The 20,211-nt window shown below is 33.6% G+C and overlaps 1 protein-coding gene across 1 annotated transcript in view; it reads right to left on the bottom strand.

Moving 5' to 3' along the window:
• CALCRL (calcitonin receptor like receptor) overlaps positions 1-20,211 on the bottom strand; it is a 104,194-nt gene that overhangs the window by 71,882 nt on the left and 12,101 nt on the right. The window contains exon 2 of the mRNA XM_012464078.3: positions 14,768-14,835. The gene's annotated coding sequence lies outside the window, so the exon portion shown is untranslated. The remainder of the gene's footprint in view (positions 1-14,767; positions 14,836-20,211) is intronic.

Genomic DNA, 20,211 nt, shown 5'->3' with positions numbered 1-20,211 from the left:
CATTGTATAACTGGTGACTATAATAATAATACAGGTATTGCTCTCTGCTCCTCCCGTTTGACAGACAGCCGCATCTTCTCTTGCATCGCCAGCCACATCCCCGAAACACCATGGGAAAGGTGAAGGTAGAAGTCAAGGAAATTGGTCGTATCGGGCACCTGGTCACCAGGGCTGCGTTTAACTCTGGTAAAGATATTGTCACCATCAATGACCCCTTCACTGACCTCAACTACATAGTCTACATATCCAGTATGATTCCACCCATGGCAAATTCCATGGCACCGTCAAGTCTGAGAATGGGAAGGCTGTCAGCAATGGAAATCCCATCACCATCTTCCAGGAGGGAGATCCCTCCAATATCAAATGGGGTGATGCTGGCACTGAGTACATCATCAAGTCCACCAGTATCTTCACCACCGTGGAGCAGGCAGGGGTTCACTTGCAGTGGGGGAGCCAAAAGTATCATCATCTCTGCTCCCGCTGCTGATGCCCCATGTTCGTGATGGACATGAACCATGAGAAGTATGACAACATTCTCAAGATCATCAGCAATGCCTCCTGCACCACCAATTGCTTAGTGCCCCTTGCCAAGGTCATCCATGAGAATTTTGGTATCATGAAAGGACTCATGACCACAGTCCATGCCATCACTGACACTCGGAAGACTGTGGATGGCCCCTCCAGGCAACCGTAATGTGACGGCAGTGAGGCTCTCCAGGACGTCATCCCTGCCTCTACTGGTGCTAACAAGGCTGAAGGCACTGTCATACTTTAGCTGAACGGGGAGCTCACTGGCATGGCTTTCCGTGTCACCACTGCCAATCAGTGGTGGACCTGACCTGCTGTCTGGAAAAACCTGCCAAATATGATGACATTAAGAAGGTGGTAAAACATGCATTGGAAGGCCCCCTCAAGGACATCCTGGGCTACACTGAGCACCAGGTTGTCTCCTCCAGCTTCAAGAGTGATACCCACTCTTCCACCTTTAATGCTGGGGCTGGCATTACCCTCAACGACCACTTTGTCAAGACAATGAATTTGGCTACACCAACAGGGTGGTGGACCTCATGGCCCACATGGCCTCCAAGGAGTAAAACCCCTAGACCACCAACCCCAAGAAGAGCACAGAGGATGAGAGGCCCTCACTGCTGGGGAGTCCCTGCCACACTCAGTCCCCTACCACACTGAGTATCTCCCCTCCTCATAGTTTCCACACAGACCCCCTGAAGAGGGAGGTGCCTAGGAAGCCCCACCTTGTCATGTACCATCAATAAAGTCCTCTGTGCTCAGCCAATAATAATAATAATGATGATGATGATAATACAGGTACAAAGTTTTATTGAAAAGTGCTGAGAGTGGATATTGTTTGTAGTACAAAAATAACAACTCTGTTAGGTAATGCAGATATTAATTAACTAGACTTAGTCATTTCACAATCTATAGACGATACATCAAAACCTCACATTGTACATAATAAATGTGTATAATTTTATCTGTCAAACAATCATAATAAACAAATTTACTAATCATCACCTAATAAAGTAATGTTTAAGCAGGACATTCGATACTTATAATTTCTGTGCATAAGTATCTAAAATTTTTTGTCTTGAATGACACAGAGTTACCATGTCATACTGAGTGACATAGAATACCTTCTATTTTCCTAATTTTCCTGTTACATTAGTAACATATCCAGATAGGCACAAGAGTCTCCCTGTTTCTTTCACTTAAATGAAACTTACTATACACAGAGAACATGACATACATGAAAAAGGAGAAAAAAATACAAGTATTGGAAATGTAAAGAAGAACTAGAAATAAGATGTTAAAAGATGAGGTATTTTTTTGAAAACTCTTGTGAGTGAGGGATGGTCTAAAATTTTAAGTCTAATTCTTCTAGCAGATCAAGTTGCCAAGCGTATGGTCTATGGAATGAAACTAATCAATTTCTAGGAAGAAGTGCTATTATACTCTGAACTAACTGCAAACAGAATATGTAGGATTCTCTCAAAGAGAACATTCTGCAATTCAATGTATATGCTTATCAAGTAAATTTCAATAACGGAAACTTTGACAAGTTGCAAAGGGCTGTTTCTTAGCATGTTCACCAATAAAGACCTATAATCACGCATAAAAAAGTACTCTATAGCAATTAAATATAATGTCGTCCTTCAAGCTGTTGATTTGATTTCATCTAAGAATAAACTTTGATTTTTTTTCAGACATAATCTGAAAAAATAAATGCACTAAATATCCTTTGAGTAATCCTGACTCTATCTTCTTTCTTTTGAAAGAGATTTATCTATTTGATAAATACAAATCTTGACAAATAATGAAGGTGAATCTCTCTTACTGGAACAAGATTGAAAAGTTTTTGTGTCTGAAAATAAAGGCCACCTATTTTCTATACTCAAGTTAATTTTAAAAAGTATTCCCAATGCAACATTTTTGAAAATTAATATATAGATGAAAAAAGCCAATTGATGTTCCAAAGGTATATTCAAAGTAGCGTAGTTAACAACTACCACAACACACACACACACACACACACACACACATACACACACACACACACACACGAAGGAAAGAAAAGAAATACAAAAAGCTTCAATGGACCCAAGCAAAGCTACCTTTGGAATAGCTTCCAGAATAAACAACTTGTGACTTTTATGCCAGTGAGGTTTATTGTTATATGTGACTGCAGTAGATTTCAATCCAAATCAAATATACATTTAAAACATTTGATGAAATATATGTTTATGCTTATTTATTTTCCAATTTAAGCATAACTTTTAATAATTTTTAAAACCATTTTAACATGCCTTTGGCCTGTCATGAACAACTACAGAAACTGAAAGATGATTAAAGATTCAGTAGTAACGTAAGTATTATTTGTGGTAAAATATTGATTTAAAAATAATGTGAACTACATTAAAGCTACTTAAATAGGTGATGGGAATGGGGGAAGACACAAAGTCTAAACACTTTTCAATATTTTGTCTTATGGAAATATTTTTATGTTGAAATAATTTTATTTAAATCTAGATTTTATGATAAAAGTTAATTTAAGGGCATAAACTATAAAACCACCATAGGAAAGAGGATGATGTTTTAATAGTTACTTGTTAATGTAACAGTTTATAAAATGAAAAGTAATCCTCAGTATAGAATTGTTCACATTTACAAAGTGTCAAGTGTTTACTTCTTTATCAATATTGCCTACATTTTTGTTATTTAACATCTTTGCCCAATTCCCACTCTAACCAGTGTCTTTCTATGCAGTCAAGTTACAATCCAGCTTAGTTTGAGGTTAAATGTTGTAAAAAGCTTTGACACTTTCAGTTATCGGAGTCCTCTTGCAGAAGGCTTTGTTCTGACCTTTCCCCCACCCCCCAGGACTTCTATTCACTAACAATTTGGGATTATTCATGGTAATCCGGGAATTCTGGTCATTACAAGAAAAAAATTATGATTATCATTCTCTGCATCCATTTCAAAAGTTATTCTTCACGCCAATATTTAGAGATGCAGTTGAAGTTTAAAAATATTCAAGCGAAGGTAATGCTTCCAGTTTTTGCCCATTCAGTATGATATTGGCTGTTGGTTTGTCATAAATAGCTTTTATTATTTTGAGATATGTTCCATCAATACCTAGTTTATTGAGGGTTTTTAGCATAAAGGGCTGTTGAATTTTGTCAAAGGCCTTCTCTACATCAATTGAGATAATCATGTGGTTTTTGTCTTTGGTTCTGTTTATGTGGTGGTGAATTACGTTTATAGATTTGCGTATGTTGAACCAGCCTGGGGAGAAATGCCAGATACAGGTGATGGGGAGGAAGGCAGCAAATCACACTGCCATGTGTGTACCTATGTAACAATCTTGCATGTTCTTCACATGTACCCCAAAACCTAAAATGCAATAAAAAGAATATATTCAATAGAGCATATAATTTTATAAAAATAGAGCATTCTAAAAGGAATTGAGAATCATGTAAAATTTAACCTCTTTTTACTGGATCTATACACCAATATGAAATATTTATTTTTCTGTGTACCTTCCTATAATATCTAGTTGATGACACTGTATCATGTTGATTGTCTTTTTTCCTTCATTAGCCTATCTATTCTTCATTAGAGTAAATAAAACTAATCATGTCTTAAATATTGACTTCTATTGTTATTTTGAATCTTCCCAAGTGTATAGATGAAGGTTTATTCATTCTTACCTTACCTTCTGTTTTAGTATTTAAGACAGCTCATAGTAGATATTGGAAGATTGGTTAAATTGCTATTTAATTGGCCTAAAATATAATTGTTCAAGTAAGTTACCAACCTATGCAAAGCTGACTTATAGTTTTGTATTCTCTCAAGATTACATAATATTACAGTTCAGAGGTATGTTCTTTTCTTTGTCTTTATTCCGCTTTTCCCATATTCTAGAAAATTCTATCTTCTTTATAATAATTTCTTAGAAACTTGATATTATGGACTAAACTGTGTCTAACCCAAAATTACATATTTAAATTCTAACCCTCAATATGGTTATATTTGGATGTAACACCTTTAAAAAGTAATTATGGTTAATGAAGCAATAAGTGCATATCCCTCATCTAATATAGCTGATGTCTTCATAAGAAGAGGAAGAGACGTCAGGGATATGCAAACACCCCTGTGAGGATGCAGTAAGAAGGTGGACATCTGCTCATCAAGAAGAGAGGCCTGAGGAGGATCCAAACCTGCCAACACCTTGATCCTGGACTTTCAGTTTCCAGAACTGCTGAAAAATAAATTTCAGTTGTCTAAGGCTTCTAGTCTATTACTTTCATTATGTCAGCCCTTGTAAATTAATAGCTTGGGTGAGCTCACAGAACTCAACTCTAAAATAAAAGTTGTCAAAACATTTTCAAAATTTTATAAGTGGAATTTTTAAAATTATGTAATTTTAAATACTTATTATTTAGTAGGCCATTTCATTTTTTTCAAAGATAAAAGCAAAGAAATATATTTTAATTTGCAGAAGAGCAACTTATGTTAATTGAGGAAAATGCTTACTGAATGTGAAGTTAAAGTGAAATGTGTTAAAGAACCTTCCTTAAATTATTTTAGCTAGAAGCATAAATCTGCCTCTAAACGTTCTATGATAGCATAATGAATATAAATAGCATATTATGCCATTTAAAATAGCGTTTAAAAATGATATGATTAATAACTGTTAGTTCTGGAGCCATATGTTAATCTTTGTGGAAGCAGATGCTGGCTCATATACTGACAACCTCTGTTTGCCCTACTAATAATTCAACCCCTAGTTGCTATTGTCACAATGAACTACAAATTCCTGACAGAAATTAATCCAAAATCTAAGAAACGAAACAGATGCTAACATTTCATGAAAGTCTTCAGAACAAGAACATTAAAAAATCATTTTCATGTAGTGGTTGAAGTAAATCAGATCTGCTGGTATTTCATGTGCTTAAGCAATCATAGCTTTCCAAGCTGGTGAGTATCTTTAAAAGAGAGATTTCTGTCTTTCATATCAAGTATTATTTTTATTAATATAATCATTTAATGAACTACATCTGGAAGAAATAAGTTATTTTATAAGATTCTGACATAATATTAATAATTAATATAATGGAAACATCTCATATTTACTGAACCTTTTTTTTCTAGGCATAAGGAAAACATTATGATAAAGTTCATCAAAGGTATAGCTCATATAGGCTAATTAGTTAGTTATATTATATTAGTTATCCTATAACTAATATATTAGATTTCTTCTTCTTTTGATTTTTTTCAAAAGAAAAAATGTTTAAGTTTTTTAAAAGGATACATTAAAACCAGTTATAAATTATTGCCCACCACTGCCAGGAAAAAATATAAATCATTAGGGCCTCATGAAACTTATTTGGAAGTACATAATTGATGGTAAATATTATATTATGAATTTACATTTCAGAAAAAATATATATTCAAATGCATTGTGAGTAAAAATAAAATTTTTGAAATGTGCATGTTAGAGATGTCCTCTTCTGACAGTAGAGGTGTGGGAATGCTAGCTTCAGAACAGAGGAAGAAAGAGTAAATTTTTTTTATCTAGTCTTGGTTTATTGATGCATAAATATGGTAATGATCCATGTCTAGAGTTTTATTTTCAAATAGATTTAACATATCTGAATATTGGATATTTTGTATGAGTTTCAAGAAAGGATTGAGTTAAAGCCATCAAAGCCATTTTAGAATTTCCTTTGAACACACTAAAGGGTATCTGTGAATGCTGATTTATTATATCATGGCTGATTTATAAAAATTTACATGTTGCCTTTCTTAGCTGGAACTATATATGCCAGGAATAGATTAATCCTTAGGGTTACATAGATCAGCAGCAAGACCTCCCATGTGGAAGTAGCTGAATTCATTTTTTCCCATCTGAAAATAACTTTACTAGGAAATATCACATATCTCCTTATTGCCAGGTGATGCATAGGAAAATACAAGATACCTGACAGCTACATAATCCTATAGATTGAACACTTTGAAACCTAGGGTTGGTAGGTAAATATTTATCTTAATTATATTTAAGTAATCTCTTTCATGATTACTCTTGTGATTGAAAGCTTGTTAGGCCTCAGAAGCCTCTGGATATCAAAATGACTCATAAATTTCTACTTTTATCTGTATCTCAGAACATGAGACTTCCAGCATCCTTCAAGTTTCAAGTGTTTCTAAAATTCTTTAAAGGGATGGTTTGCAAGCCAGGCTCTTTCATGGGACCACCATACACCATTCTTTCTCTAACGTTCTGACTGAATTTGTCCATGACTTCGGCCCTTAGAGTCAATTGGAGTGACTTTACTCTCGCTACTATGTACTATTTTATCCTGACACTATCTCCTGATGCTCTCAAAGTCATCAACTCCTGGGGTGCCAGAGTCCTGCCACATTCAGTGAACAAGTAGTGAAAAATTGCCTTCAATTTTACCCTCTGCTGTGTTGCCGTCTGGGCCCTATGGCAGCACAATTTCTGTCAAGAGTTTTATTAATTCCCTCATGAAAAGGCCGTTTTCATCTTCAGCTCTCTAGAAGCTCCAAACCAGTTCAAGTGACCAGTAATACATAGACACCATGCCACCCTTTGAGCCTTTACGTTCTCATCATCAAAGTTGGGTCTCCCAAAACAAAAGAAAACCATCCAACTTTCTTTTTCCTTCTTTAACAAAATTCAAAGCTCCCTGGCACATTATTTCAAGCATACAGATGCTGGCAGAGTATAGTAGGGAGTGGACAAAAGGAAGGCTATTTGGACCAAATATTTTATCCTGGTTCCACATTATGAATAAAAGGAAAGCAGAATTTGTTAGGAATTCATTGACGTGTCCTTCAAAAATCTATTACCAAAAGAGCAAAAGTAGATAGCAGGAAATAAGATGAAGGACTGGCACAATTATATCTACAGGTCCAGTGTTTTTATTACTAAAATTCGAATTAAAAGTTAGTGTTTCTAGAAAATAGATATTTATATCTGGGTTCAAGCAGATTAAAAAATCAATGAGTTTCGAAAGTTACATTTAGTGAACAGAGTCTGCACTTTCTGTTTTGTTTGTTTTCTTTGCTAACATGCTAGCTTGATGTCCCTAACAACAAGTCCGCCTTGATGCCCCACTACCAAATCCAGCTTCATCTAGTAAAACAGAATATCTTTTTCTCAATCTTTTTCCATTTACTATATGCTCAGTTACTTAAGTTAGAAAATAACTTGACAAATTCAATGGACAATGGATTGGATATGAATCTAGAATGAGGCGGTTTCCTGAAGTCCAGACTTAACTATATGTGACAATTTGCTTTGAGGCGTTGTGAAAGAGAAGGTTCCTCACATTTGTCTAATAATAGTGAGGCTCTTATAGCAAATATCACAGAATGCTTTGTTAAATTTGAAGTTCAACATATAAGAAAATGTCCAGAAAACACATTAATGTCCAGAAGACACTACCTAATCTTGTCTCTTAAAGTTAAAAGCTTCTAAGAGACAAGATTAGGTAGTTTTTGGACATTTTATAGAATAATCAGTACAAATATATTGAAGACAAATGGTGTAATTCTGGTTGTGACACTAGATTACTATTCTGTTTCTTTTAATTTTCTTGCTTCTCAATTTTTTATCTAAAATCTGAGGGAGGTTGTATTAAAAATATAAAAGGATCTTTGTAGTCCTAATAAGCTATGAAGATAGTCTATTAGAAGATTTTAATATAGGTATTTTGAAAGCTCTGTGTTCAAATACAGAACAAAATTCCAATAGACAAATGAATTACAATTCCAATATTTAGATAGGACTGTAAGAGAAATAAATGTCTCTTCCTTATTTCACGATTAAAATTTCAGACAAATTTGATGTTCAAAGACAGAAGTCTGAACAATAGAAATAGAACATAATAGAAAAATTGTTCTGGCTGCAAAGAAATAGACATTTTCCAACAATCACTTCAAAATCAAACCAGAATGTATGGTCTATACTGTTTTAATTTAATGTATCTATGTCAACAAACATGCTTCTTCCTCTTCATTTTCACTGCACAAACTTTTAGTTGGAATGCCTTTGAAGTTAAGCCAATATGCTTCAAAGTTACATGTATGCATGTTTTTTTTCACCAAATGTACATATGTCTGTAATTTCCCACCAAATATGGTATCAAATATTTAGAATTTAAGATGTTATGAATGCATTCAATATCATATTTTCTCCATAAAGGAAACACAAAATTGACCTTAATAGGATATTGTTGAGGAATATTTTAATTATCTGGCTATGAAGGTGAATTCTAAGGTCTCTTAGGATTTAGAAAACTTACTCTTTGATAGCAAAATTTACTCAAGTATTTTGCAATTATCTGTGTGTGATAGTGTTTGAAGTGGCAGGGAAACCTACGTGTACTGGAAACCTATGTGTCAAGGCACTGTTTTCTGGATCAATTATTGACATGTCCAAACGCTTTGGAGAAATTTAGGATAAATAGAGAATAATGAACTTTTTCAGAAATAAATAACTAAGATTATTCTATGTAATAGAATCCCAAATGATTTGAAGTTATACTTTATTAGTAGTAGTTTTACAGTAAATGTGATAAACAAGTTTACCTTGTGTGATATAAAAATTAAAAAAACTTCACCATGACCATAATTTTTTCTTTATAGATAAGGAGCTCTCATGCTTAAAACCTGATTGACAATAGCCACATCTGATTTCAAAATATAGCTATGCCTAATGAGGTAGTTCTTTACAATGGGAATTGCTGGTTAGGTGCTGGTTATCCAATTTCTCTCATTTAAGGTTTAGTAGATATTTGATGCTGTATAGATGAAAAATTTAGAAGTTTCAAATTCCCACCCCTGGAGATGGGTGTCATATAAAGCAGCCAAAAAATAAATAAATAAATAAGAAGAAGAATGGTTAAAAGTGTTGCTTAACTAATTGTTGGCAGGTTCATTTACCATCCTTATTGAATCAAAGTTTTACCCTCCTTTAAATGTGGGGGTCTGTTTCTCATTGCAGCAATGTTTTGGATCCGGCATATTAAAAGCTGCAAATATTTGTGTTGGGTTTTCCTTTGTGAGACATCTACAGCCATGTGAGACAGTGAGTATATTTAGCCACAGCGAGTACATTTAGTTACAGAAAGATCCTGTAAAATCATAGTAAATGACTGTACTTTTCTTATAAGCCACACCCTTCATAGGCGTTTCTCAAACACTTTACATAGAAATTTGCTCAGTTTAACAGAAATCAACAAATGCAAATATTATTTCATTTGTTTTTATTAACCAGTAGAAATAGCAGTAATACAGTGTTAATTATATTAGCAGGACCTATACCTTAACGCAACAAGTCTAAAATCATCTGGCCATTCATAGGTACTGTGAGTGACAGAATAAAAAGGAATAAACGTAGCACAGAGTCAGAAAGAAGATAAAGTGACATGGAAATAGATCATTAGATGAGCAGGTAACATTTTAAAATCTGTGATGTTATGGTGTCTGTCTTTTTATTTTTTTGCAAATGTGTGCATAGCTGCGATGTAAATCTCTTCTAATCTTTTCTTGTGAAAACCTTTACTCTGTTTTAACACTTTTTTTGCAACAAGATTTGCACATAGATTAAAATTTTATTTTAAAAGAATCCTGTCCAAATGGCAACAAATGAATGTTTTTAAAAAATTCTTCCAGATTGCATTACCACTACAATTTTTATCAAAAATAATGACAATTATGATCATGTTTATAATGATAGGAGCTAACACGTTTGGAAGGCTTGTTAAGCTTCAAGCACTAATCTAAGCATTAACTATTTTTACATCTACTTGTAGCTATCTGTTTATATAGAGTGACCACCAAGTCTGGAAACACAAATGATACATAATAAATGATTCACTGATATTATATTACATTGTAATGCTTTTCAAAAGCAGTGTTTGATTTTCTAGACTTTATGATCACATTATAAGAACATGTGAGGTAGGTACTATGATTAACCCAGTTTTACCTAGGAGGGACCTGAAGTGCAGTCAGTTTATTAACTTTACCAAGTATTTAAAAAGTGGTTAATTCAAGAGTTGAATCAGGCAGTCTGGATTTAAAGTTTACACTCAAGATCAAAATGCATTATTATAGATTTTGATATATAATTTGATTCAAAATTCATCTTAAACACAAGTAAAATTTTATTTGCCCTATATTCCTTAATGAGATGAAGAAGGGGAAGCTCACATGTCCTTTTGAAAGGAGGCTTGGCAAACATTATATATCTACCATCCCTGGCCCTTTGTTTGTGGCCCAGGAGATTGTTACACCTTACAGAAATGCTCTGTAATAAGATTCAGAACTGGTGATACAACACTTGTGTTTTTCGTAGGGGGAGGGAGAGGTAGGTAAAAGAGGAAAGGAAGGTTGTGAAAAGAGAAGTGGAAAAACATAACTAGCTGGAAGCTTGTAATTTCAAAATTTTCTGTGGTGGATCAGTTTTTGGAAGGAGATCAAATACAGTTTGAGGATCAGGAAACTGATTTCTGTAAAACAAGCTGTTTCTGCCTATGAGGTAAGGGTATGGATAACTCATTTCTTAGATCCTTGGTCTAGGGAAAAGTGTAACACAGAGTGAATGATGAAATTCAATTCTACTACAAATGAAAATGTTGTTACATTTGAGAATCATTATCCTGGGTAATGTAGTAAAAAAGATAAATAAGACATTCATCCTAATTTAATGTAAAACAAATTTGAAAAGAATAGAGGATAACTAAAGAATTTCATGAAGGTATTATTGTCACTGCATATAATATGCTTTCTACTAAATTTCAATGACAGTTTATGTTTACCTACTTACATATTAAATAATTATAACACTGGCATCATAATTCCTCTTATGAGAGGAACTGTTCTTTCTGATAAAATACATTAAAAATCTACTTAGAGAAGAGAAGACTCTTGGTCATAAATGTTATCAGGTGTTCAGATATCAGGGGAAGAAGTCTCCTCTCATGAATCAAATTTGAAAAATGTGTTACTTTTACTCCTGCAACAGAATCTGGAAAAATGAGTGACAAAAAGAAAGAATAGGGTAAAGGCAGACTGAAGTAAAAAAGATAGAGAGAGGCCAGAATAGATTATTGGAAGAAATAAGTGATATGTAAAAATGGTCATTTCTACTATTTGATTTGACGTTGTTTGCACTGGTAGTATGTGCATATCTTCCCATATCTTCTATCGCAGAAATCTTTAATGAAGTCTACTATCCGTGTGAGTGGAATTTTTTACCAGGGCTATTTCAGGGATCAATGCAAAGCAGAACAATTTTATGCAATAAGGAAGAGTCTGATTAAAGGCAAATTAACAAGGACATTGTAAGCATATTCATGAAGATTTCTACCATTTTACAGGAAGAATAATAATATGGAAATCTTTTAATGATGAAGGAATACTGGTGGACTTTCATGACACTGAACATGAGACCCTGAAGACACATGATCAAGTACCATTACCCACACTTACTTATTTAAGCAAGTGCCACATTTAGGTCCCTGCTTCATTGTGCTGTGGTACATGTAAGCTAACATAGATGGCAAGTTATGCTGACCTCATTTGGTTGAATTTGAATTACTTTAATTGGGAACACTGTTCATTCCACAGCAAAACGAGAATAGGTATTTTGTAAACATTCTGTTACAAAAGTGAATCTTTTGAATCTTTAATTATCACCTACAAGTCATTAACTGTGTCTCTCACACACAGGGTAGTATACCTAATTTGAACTATGAGCAACAAGACAGTATGGTACAAAATTTCAAACAGATAATAAGATGATCATTTATAAAATTGATTTATGAAGCACATTTTAAAACACTAAAAGCATAATTTTTCTGAAGTATTTCATGTAATTTATAAATATATTTATTGAGTTTATATAATATAGTAGATATTGCTTCAGTATCAGCTGGATTAAAATTTAAATGCAAAAATTAACCTATTAAATGATTAGAAATTTATAAGTTAATATATTTACTATTTTATAATCTGAAAGAACTCTCCACAAGATTGCTAAACTTTACTGATAACTAGAAATAGATGCTTCTGTTGCCAAAATTCTGTCTAGTCAGAGACATTTCCCCTTATATTTTTTCTGTCCTACTTCTTACCCATCTGTCAAGTTTCTGTCAGCTGAATGATTATATAAATAAAACCATGTGAAAAAAAACTTGTAGTTAGAGGAATTGAACTATTACACATCACATAGTTGGTTACGAAGAACTTCAGATGATGTTTTATTTCCAGCTCTTATCTTTAGGTCAGAGAGTTTCAGGCAGCTATTTCAGAATCTCAGAGTTGGAATGGACCTGAGAAATCTTGTAGAAAAATCTTCTTATTTTAGAGACAGAAATTAGGAGTTCAGGAGGGTTCTGTGATATGCTTTATATTCCACAGCAGTGGTAGATGAGCTAAGACTGGGAGCTCCCTCTCCTAAGTCTCCGTTCTGTACTCCTTTTATTATGCTAAAATGGAAACATATATAATTCAAACTAATATGATGGCAAACTGCAATCATAGTTCTCATTTATATTTTTAATCTCCATAAAGATTATTTTTTTCTACCTCTTTCTTACTGGAATTGAAGTTAATTTACACCTTAAACTGCACTCTTTCAAAGAAAAAGAACTAAAAAGGCAGCCATTGACTTTTCACAGAAAATCTTTCCAATGCTCTGCAAGTCCTATGAGACTAGGCTAATGAAAACAGTGCACTTTTAAACTTGGACCTTTCATTTTAAGCTATTTCCAATTTATCTCCTTCAAACTCTCAAATATATGTTATAATTTATAAGTTGAAAACAGACTTCGAAAAAATATAGTGTATTCCTCTCAGTGTTTACATGAAGACGTGACTGGTACACACAGATAGTGGGAGGCCAAATCTTGTTCTTTCCTAGTAAGTGAATTTTCTCCCATTGCTCTCTCTTTCCTATATATTTTTATTAAGCAAAACTTGAACCTTTTGAAAATTGATCTGGCATTGCTTCACATAAAAAATATCAGGAAGACAAATCCAGCTGTCAGATATAAGCAGGCATTTTGAGCATTCAAACCTTCTCTAAGGAACAGTGAGTCATGTGAAATGTAATGTGCAAAGGAAGCTGACACATGAAAGGACCGAACAACAATGATGAGTTCCCAAAGACATGCTGTGGGAGAAAGAACAATTATAGAGGGGCTATTTTTGGGTCCAGCAGTATGAACTAGGAATTTGAAAATCACAGCTTAAGTACAGAAAGAGGAATGATGCCACTCAGCTTTGAATTTAAGAGAAAATAATTTAGTAGCCTTTAGCTTTAATTTATGTTATTATCATTTAATAGGATGATACATTATTGAATTGTTAAACTTTTGCAGTCTAAAAACAAATTAGGCAGAACATTTAATTTCATAGGAAAAGGGAGGATGAGGTATAATTGCATAATTAATATTTTATTTGCCATGGTACTATAATGGCAAACACAAATAACGAGACAAACCCATCTGAAACACCAATGCCCCCAAAGCCTGTAGTTAATGCCCAGGATTGAGAATGAAACTCCCAATATTGCCAGAGAGTTCCAAAAATATTTAGAGTCATTTAAAGTTTTTTCCTTTGTTTATAAATAAGGGATCATCTTATGCTCCAAGTATGAGAAAGTTTTACATCCATTCATATGAATGTAACAGTGACAATATGAATATAAAATAAAGAACTCTATAGAGAAAAGGAATTTAGTTCGAGTGAGCAATTTTGCCCTACTATTTTATAATGTTAAACATATATTTTGGTGTATATGCATATAATTACAGTTATAGTATGTTTTATATGGTGTACATATATACATATAATATATGATGACTGTGGCTAATTTCACAAAATAACTAATATTAATCAATCTAATAGGACACATTCAAATTAATTTAACACTCCCAGTAGTCTGGCCAAGGGAAAAACAATATGGTGACTAAGTCCACTGCCAAGGTCCCAAGGAAATCATTTTTAAGTTTGAGAAATGTTCATAATTCCATCTTTATCAGTATTTTGTTGGGTTGCCTTTCAAGATTTTCTTTTATTCTAAAGTTAACTATATACCTTTCTATGAAATATTTCTTACTATTGTTAACATGGTCTTCTCCTCAGCTTTACTGGAAATGCAACATGTTACTTTCAGTAGTTCATGAAAGTTCTTTTGTAATATATGCAATACCTGAAAGTAGGGCCATCCAAAGTTTTGACAGGTGGTAGCACAAGTGGTTGGTGTATCATCGTAGGACCCTAGATGACAAGAGAACATTTCTGTGAATTTGGTGATAGTATTAATGGATAGGGAGATTTCTCAGAATTTAAAGTTAAATACTAGTGTGTTTATTTGTTAAAATCATAAACATATATATTTCAAATGATACCTTTGAAAGAAAAGTTGAGAGAAGACATGTCAACTATATTCAGGTTGTCACCATGCTAACCTGAAAGTAATCAGTAACTTTGTTCTTGGCATCATATGTCCTAAGATTGGGAACTTCAAGGGGCACAAACATGGAGGCAGATAGTGCCTGTTGTTTAAGGTTTTAGCCTTAGGAAGATGTGTAATCTATGTATGCATAGCTCTGGTCTAGGAGCTGGGAATATGGCAGTCCCTGCTCTCATGGAGCTTATATTATAAGGAGAAAACAAACAAACAAACAAAAAAACAAATAAATTTTAAAATGCACAATGTTGATAAATGCTATGAAGGAAAATAAAACAGGCTAAGGGAAGATATGGAGAAATGTATGATGGTGGTATACTAGATAGATAGAATAGTCATAAAAAGCATCTCTGAAAAGTGGTGACCTGAAGTAAGGGAGCACACCATGGAATGTTCGGGAGAATGGTCATTTCTAGAAGAAAGGATGACTGAGTCAATGGCTCTGAGGCAGGAATTACTTAGCTAGTTCAAAGTACAAAAAGAAAGTCAGTATGGTTATAGTGCAGTGAATGACAGCAAAGAGAATGCAAGAACTTGGTCAAAGAGGGAACCAGAGGCCAGATCTTGTCAGTAGTAAGTTTTAATTCTTCATAAACTCAGGATGTTATTAATAAGTTAAATTTGTTCCCTGCCAAACAAAGATTGAAGTTACATAAATGTAGTTTACATATGTTCTTCAGGCTCAAACTAGTGTTGAAAGCAAGATATATCTAGTTTACCTTGCTTTGTGTTTACACGCTTTCGAATTTTAAGAACTTGAAAAATGTCAGAATTACATTTTGTGAATTATTTATCTCAATTAACTCATATTGCCATTTGAAAGGCTTTTAGTGACCTTGAACTTATGCAGCATCAAATTTCTGCTATACCTAACAATAATCTGAGTTATTGCCAATAATTTTTAAAAAGTCAATAGAGATGTTTTTGTAAACCCTCAGAAGTACTTAGAAAGCTTGTTATTAAAAGTAATCTCTGTAACAGAATATTTTGTAAACAAAAAAACCACTTCTTTTGAAAAATTACCTTGTAAATTTTTACACCTTCATGTGTTTATATCACTAAAAATTGCCTAATACATGTAATAATTAGAATCATGATGTGGTCATATTAATCAGATGTATATTTTTACATTAGCAAAAAAGGCTGCATATATAGTCATACACTACAGAAAGATGTTTCAGTCAAAGATGGTCCACATAGATGACTGTGGTACCATAGGATTTTAATACTGTATTTTTACTGTACTTTCAGTGTGTTACAGCTGCCTACAGTATTTAGTACAGTAACATGCTGTAGAGATTTGCGGTCTACTAGCAATAGGCTTCACCATGCAGCCTAGGTGTGTAGTATGCTATCCCACCTAGGTTTCTGTAAGTATACTCTGTACTGTTCAAGCAATGACAACCTTGCTTAATGACACATTTCTTAGAACATATCCCGATCTTTATGCAACACCTGACTATATTTAGAATCTGAATTTTCTGAAAGCTATTTTGGAAAAAATAAAAGTTCTTGTTAGTCTCAGCCTTTCTTGGCATACATATGGAATTCAGCAGGTTCAAAGTTGAAGTTTATTTTGAGTATTTTCCCAACTTGCTAGAAAATACCACTAGAAGTAGAAATAACTGAGAAGCATTGTTTTTTATTTTTTTTCCTGCATGGTACCTTTTTCATCCTAGCCTAAAATGCTATGAAAGAATGTTTCCAGGGGGTTAGGGACATGTAAACAGTCACGTCTGGCTATCAGAAAATTTATTGATGAGTTGATTTTGGTTAACAAGTATGTCGCATATATTAATACAGTTACAATGTATGTGTCAACATGTACTTAGTCTTTCTCTTAAAAATACCAGTTATCTGTAGTATCAAATTATGTACTAAAAATAGATTAATGTTCAAGAAGAAAGGACACAAAGAAAACATTATCGAGCCCCAATGTAAATGATAAAAATACCTAGAGAAAACTCAAAACAAAGAGCTAATTTTGTTCAAGTAGCAAAACTGGCTGAAGTGACTGGAGAATAGAATCCTAATCAACGAAACTGGGAAAACACAGAAAAGAAATAGAGCAAATAGGGATAATACCGAGACTTTCTTGACATAACGCTGGCATGGTGAAGTATAACAACTTAGCTGAAGAAAAAATATATAAACCTAAGTATATATATGATGAGAAAATCAGAACCTTGAAGAAATATACTGGTTATATTCAGCTATTGGCTATAAAGGCAATCAAGTGAATGCAAAAATGAGGAATTATGTGAAAAAACACAAACTTCAATGTTTTCTATGATGTTTTGATATGTAAGAAATAATTTTTTTACAGGAGGTAGACACAATCACTCTCAGGAGATTTGTAAACTTCAAAATTATTGTAAATGTGCAGTCAATTTTTAAAAATAGGACATATATATACCCCTAAATGGAAATATTCGTTTCCTCCTCTCTTTAGATTTCAAAGGAGATTTTGATAGATATTTGATGTAGTTTTTGAATAAAGATAAATAGAAAGTTAGGGCCATGATTCAAGACATTTCTTATCTGTGTTCTTGTTCATAATGAGAAATGTTATTCATAACATTTTAAAAGCAATAAAACATATGTTTTCCTTTCCCTGCACCACCAACCAAAGAGAGATAGTTAATCCTTCTCTTACATAGTTATAAGCAAAAAGTGACTTAACTATAACCCTGCAACATTAAGTCACTGCCGTTAAATCAGAAACAAATGTTTCAGAGGAAAATTTTAATTCATTTAGCTTACAAATTCACCATGACTCATAATAAGGAAAATGCAAATTAAAACCACAATGAGTTACTACCTTACACTCAGCAGACTAGCAAAAATTAAAAAGTTTGACAATAATACACAGTATTAGAAAAGATATGATGCAATGGAAACCTCATACACTGTTGGTGGAAGTATTAATTGGCATAAGCACTTTGAATTGCTAGGATCCTGAAATCCCACTCATAAATCCTTTTTTTTTTTAAAAAAAACAAAAACATGGATATATGTGTACCAGGAGATACATTAACAAAATGTTCATAGCTTCATTGTTTGTAATAGCAAAACTGTGGAAGCAATCCAGATGTCCCTCAGCAGGAGAAATGATAAATACATTGTGTTATATTCATACAATGGAACACTGTAATAGTGAAAGGAAAGAATACCCATTAACAATGATTTATCTCAAGAACATAATGCTGAATGGAAGAAGCAAGTCTTCAAAGAATAGATTCAAGATAATTCCACTTTCATTAAAGTATAAATGAAAACAGAAAAATAAAGTAATAGTTTGCCCAGAGACCATATGTGGTAAAGTCATAAAGTAAAACAAAGAAATGATTAGTACAAGCTTAGGGTAATGGTTTACTTCTGAGGATGTCCATATGAGTCAATCAGAGAAGAACATGATGGAAAATCTTGGGTCTAGGTGTACAGGAGTTGATTTATTTAAATAGTATATGTATATATGATATACCCTTCCTGTTTTGGTATAAAGAAATACCTGAGGCTGGATAATTTATAAAGGAAAGAGGTTTAGTGGGCTCATGGTTCTGCAGGCTGTGTAAGTATGCCTCCAGCATCTTTCCAGCAGAGCCTCAGGAAGTCTACAATCATGACAAAAAAGAAGAGGAACTGACATCTCTCTTGATGAGGGAGGGAACAAGAGAGGGAGCAGAAAGGTCCCATACTCTTTTAAACAACCAGACTTTGTGTGAACTTACTAAGGGAGAACTCCCTTATCATCAAGGGGATGGTTCTAGGTCATTCATGAGGAAGCAGTCCCCATGATCCAATGTCCTTCCCCCAGGCCCCACCTCCAACACTGGGAATCACATTTCGACATTCAACCTTCATATGAGATTTGAACGGGACAAACAGCCAAACTGTATCAGTATGCTATACATAGTATTCGACATATAAGAAATTTTTTTCGTTATAAAATGTTTTTGTAGAGAAGTATGCAGAGTATGATTCCCTCCTATGGAATGATGTATTTGGCATGAATCTATGGAGCAAAACATATGAAATGCAATTTATTAGAGAAAGGTCAAGGGACCCGGGTTGGAGACAGAACTGCCTTATACTGTACTGATCCTACTTGAAAGTTTATTATGTGATTTAAATGTATAAATTCTATTTGATTTCCAGTTATATTCCTATATATATAAAGGATTTTTGGAACAGCAGTCATGACTAACCCTTGAATCAAGAGGTGTGTGTGTGTGCATGTGTGTGCGTGTGTGCATGTGTGTGTGTATTTACCCCTGAATCTGATGAAGGTGAAAGGGGTCTACAAATTTGTAATTTGGATTATTACCAAGCTCCTAAGACTTTTAAGTTAAAATGATTCAGACAGAAAAAATGTGCCACCAAGTCACAGAACTAATCATTCTCAGCCCAGAATTTTAATGGAAAGTATTACCTACTTATTGTTATTCATGGGTAGTTCAATATACATTTATAGTTATTGTTTAGTAACTTATAAAGACAATCATTTGATTTAAACATGTGTTCTATTTACTGTTTTATTTTGTTATCATAAATTTGACTCTATTGTGTTATTATGCCTTATTCACAGAACATTCAAAGTACTGGAAAGAGAACACTGCCTCAGGACACATATGCATCGTTTAAGCATCATCTCCATCTGTCTGTTGAGACACCCCAGACTAATATAGTGGGTTCAGAACAAGCTGAGGGATTTTCACTTTACCAAACAGCACTGCTGCTTCAAATGTGCTATGATCAATGTAGCCCAACCTGTTGAGGTCCTGAGAGACTGAGTCAGATTTTATGACCCCTCCACTGAAAAGCAGAGTAATTATCTTGACCAATTGGGTTAAATCCTTAAACACAAGGCAGTGATTACCACCCAGGAGGTGCTATTTACTTTTTACAATTTTTTAAGTAAATACTTTTCAGCTCTTATCAGAAGTAATAATACAGAGTCTTAACACTTACCATGTTCCAATCAAAAAGGCAGATAAAGATTTACCATCCAAAATTTTAGAACAAATATCTGGAAGATATTTGCATACCAACTAAAAATGGTACCCATTCAAGTATCCATTGTCTACGGCTATTTATCCAAAGCATCTCATTTTAATTTATGAGATTCAGCACTGGATTTTTATAATCTAACTTTTCTAGCAAATAAAATGACTTAATGGACT

This window comes from Aotus nancymaae, unplaced genomic scaffold, assembly GCF_030222135.1.
Source record: "Aotus nancymaae isolate 86718 unplaced genomic scaffold, 86718_ANA_hifiasm-v0.15.2.pri h1tg000008l, whole genome shotgun sequence".
Lineage (NCBI taxonomy): Eukaryota > Metazoa > Chordata > Mammalia > Primates > Aotidae > Aotus > Aotus nancymaae.
This window is presented reverse-complemented; position numbering and strand designations above follow the sequence as displayed.